Here is a 4,177-nt window from a genome sequence, read left to right on the forward strand (position 1 = left end):
TGATTTATTCGATCAGTTGCAGGGAGCATCTTGGTTTTCCAAGATCGATCTGAGGTCAGGGTACCATCAGGTGAGAGTGCGGGATGAGGATGTCCAGAAGACAGCGTTTAGGACGCGATATGGGCATTATGAGTTTGTGGCGATGCCTTTCGGGCTCACCAATGCCCCGGCTGTGTTCATGGATCTCATGAAGAGGGTATGCAGGCCGATGTTGGATCGGTCAGTGATTGTATTTATCGACGACATTCTGGTGTATTCGAGATCTAGAGAGAAGCATGAGGAGCATTTGAGGGAGGTCCTTGAGGTATTGAGGTCGGAGAAGCTTTATGCAAAGTTCTCCAAATGTGACTTCTGGTTGTGGGAGGTCCAATTTCTAGGACATGTTGTTAATCAGAAAGGGATATTGGTCGATCCGGCCAAGGTTGAGGCAGTGATGAGTTGGGAAGTGTCGAAGTCACCCTCTGAGATCAGGAGCTTCCTTGGGTTGGCAGGGTATTATCGGAGATTCATTAAGGATTTCTCCAAGATCGCAGTGCCGCTCACCAGATTGACCCGCAAGGGTGTTGCATTCTCATGGGGGCCCGAGCAGCAGACCTCCTTTGAGACACTTCTCCAGAGGTTGTGCGAAGCCCCGGTATTAGCTCTCCCGGAAGGGATGGAAGATTTTGTAGTATATTGCGACGCATCGATTTCGGGACTGGGTGCAGTGTTGATGCAGAGGGGTCATGTGATAGCGTATGCGTCGAGGCAGCTGAAGCCTCATGAGGCGAGATATCCCACGCATGATTTAGAGTTGGGGGCAGTAGTGTTCGCTCTCAAGATTTGGCGTCACTACCTGTATGGGGTTCGATGTACGATATACACGGACCATAAAAGCTTGAAGTATTTGATGGATCAGCCCAACCTAAATATGCGTCAGAGGAGGTGGTTGGATGTGGTCAAGGATTATGACTGTGAGATCCTATACCACCCAGGCAAGGCTAATGTGGTAGCCGATGCATTGAGCCGCAGGGAGGAGAGCACTCCATTGCGAGATGTATGCTTGAGACTGACTGTGATGACTCCAGTATTGGATGCTATTCGTGGGGCACAGGTCGAGGCTGTGCGACCAGAGATGCAGAAGAAAGAGCGGGTTGTGGGGTTAATTTCAGATTTCATTAAGGATGGACAAGGGCTTATGACGTTTCAGGGTCGGATATGGGTACCGTTCGTGGGCGGTACGCGTATTACTTTGATGGAAGAGGCGCATAGATCGAAATTCTCGATCCATCCCGGTGCTACGAAGATGTATTTGGACTTGAGGAAAGAGTATTGGTGGCCCTGTATGAAAAGGGACGTCGCATGGTTCGTTGAGAGGTGCTTGACCTGCCGTAGGGTTAAGGCCGAGCACCAGAGACCGCATGGCAAATTACAGCCATTGAAATGGGAACAAATCACTATGGATTTCATCACCAAATTGCCAAAGACTGCCAGGGGAGTCGATGCAATTTGGGTGATTATGGATAGGTTGACGAAAAGTACACACTTCCTTGCCATCAGCGAGAGTTCTTCAGCAGAGAAGTTGGCGGAGATATATGTGAGAGAAGTGGTATCTCGGCATGGAGTGTCGATCTCGATTGTTTTAGACCGTGATGTACGTTTCACTTCCAGGTTCTGGAAGAAATTCCATGAGGAGCTGGGTACTAAATTGCATTTTAGTACCGCATATCATCCCCAGACAGACGGCCAGAGCGAGCGGACGATTCAGACGCTGGAGGACATGCTTCGAGCGTGTGTGCTGGACTTCAGGGGTAGCTGGGATGCATATTTACCCTTAGCAGAGTTTTCCTACAACAACAACCATCATTCGAGCATTGGTATGCCACCTTTTGAGCTGTTGTATGGTAGGAGGTGTCGGACCCCCATTTGCTGGGGAGAGGTGGGACAGAGAGTGATGGGCAGCACAGAGATCGTGCTTCAGACGACAGAGCAGATTCAACAAGTTAGACAGAGGTTGTTGACCGCCCAGAGCCGACAGAAGAGTTATGCAGACAGGCGCCGATCCGAGCTTGAGTTTCAAGTCGGCGACTTCGTTCTCCTGAAGGTCTCTCCTTGGAAAGGAGTGATTCGATTCAGGAAGAGGGGAAAGTTGGGGCCCCGATATATTGGGCCATTTCGTGTGATTGCAAGGATAGGCCGGGTAGCCTATCGGTTGGAGTTGCCAGCGGAGTTGGGACAGATCCACGACACCTTCCATGTGTCGCAATTGAGGAAGTGCATAGCCGATGAGTCGGCAGTGGTTCCATTAGAGGACATTCAGGTGGATGCGAGCATGAATTATGCCGAGAGACCAGTGGCCATCAGGGATCGGAAGATCAAGGTTCTGAGGAACAAGGAGGTACCTCTGGTGTTGGTTCAGTGGCAACACCGTAAGGGATCGGAAATGACTTGGGAGCCGGAACGTGAGATGCGGGAGCAGCATCCGGAACTATTTTCAGAGTGAGACTTCGAGGGCGAAGTCTAATCCTAGTGGGGGAGAGTTGTAACAGCCCTGAATCTCAGGTATTGTTAAATTATGTTTTTGGGGTGATTTAAGAGGGGACTCGGCGAGTTGGAGCCTAGACTCGCCGAGTAGGATCGCAGACTTGGTCGCGGGTTCGCGACTGGACTCGACGAGTCCAGTTATGGACTCGGCGAGTCTACGCTGTTTAGCGAAAACCCTAACCGTTCAGGTTTGGGACGTATAAAAAGGACTCATTGGCCGTCATTGTTCATTTTAGCCTTCTGAGAAGAACCCTAAATCGATTGTGTGCATCTGGAGCAAGGATTATAGGCCATTGTTGATTATAGAAGAGTGGTTGTGCAAAGAAGAGAAGGGATTGGCTAAAGGAGCAGCAAGGGAGTCACATTCTGAGGATTGGGGACACAGAGGATACATCATCCAGGTAAGAATTCGAGTATACTCTGCTATGTTAATGTGATTATGGAATTAGGGTTTATGGAACCCTTTTGTGAATAGATAGAATGTTACCCTAGTCCCCATGTCGATTGTAACCCTGTATTGGGACCTTTGGAGGTCCAGAAAGTCCCATGTCTGTGCATTTCGGGAATTGATGAAGGTTTTGGATTGGAATCCTTATGCCTTAGGTCAAAATGTAAATTATGAATCATATGGTGTATCATGAGCACTGAAATGAGGACTTTACGTGATGGATCAGCCTAGGAAGGCCAGACCTAGGAATGGTCGAAGCAGTTCTGACCTTAGGATGCAGTTTGAGCGGTTGCATGGCATGGACTCGCCGAATTCGATGAACAGACTCGGCGAGTAGCTTGAAGATTTACTGGGACTCGTCGAGTTGTTCTTCAGACTCGGTGAGTTGAGTCGGGGTGGCCCCGCGATTCTTCCAGGAGTAACTCGTCGAGTCAAGGAGGATACTCGACGAGTAGATAGGGAATCTCAGAGAGTTGGAGGACGTCTAGACTCGCCGAGTCGACATGGTACTCGCCGAGTCCGGACGAGTTGACCGTTGACCGTTGACCGTGACCAGAGTTGACCTAAGTCTGACTTCTTAGGGATAGTCACACTTAGAAGATATAAGTGTTAATGAGAGATTTGTGATGTTATAGGGAGGTTGTAGCTCGTCGGATTGTGCACGAGTGATTTCAGGATTTGCTAGCTTTCAGCATTCACGAGGTGTGTCTTCTCACTATACTGTACCCGGAAGGGTTTGACTGTGTGACCGGAAGGTCAGATATGATATGTGATATGTATGCTATATGTGGTAATCTGTTTGTTATGTATGTTATGGGTCGGAAGGCGATTATATTATGGGCCGGAAGGCAATATGTTATGGGCCGGAAGGCAATATGTTGTGTGATGGACCGGAAGGTCGGCGTGGGTAGGACCGGAAGGTTTACCCAGCAGGGACGGAAGTCCCCTGAGACACATGGACCGATAGGTCAGGGCCTGGAAAGGCGTATGTGCGTCAGTTGTATATTGGGGAACTCACTAAGCATTTATGCTTACAGTTGTTATGTATGTGTTTCAGGTACTAGCGAGGACCGTGGGAAGGCGCCGGCGTGATCGATACACACTGAAGGATGTTTTTATGATCTTGGGATTTAGACTATTTGTATTTGACATAATACTTAAATTATTTATGCCTTGTTTTGAATGGAAATACTTTATTTTTAAAAT

This window comes from Lactuca sativa, chromosome 6 (genome assembly GCF_002870075.4).
Source record: "Lactuca sativa cultivar Salinas chromosome 6, Lsat_Salinas_v11, whole genome shotgun sequence".
In the NCBI taxonomy this organism is placed as follows: domain Eukaryota; kingdom Viridiplantae; phylum Streptophyta; class Magnoliopsida; order Asterales; family Asteraceae; genus Lactuca; species Lactuca sativa.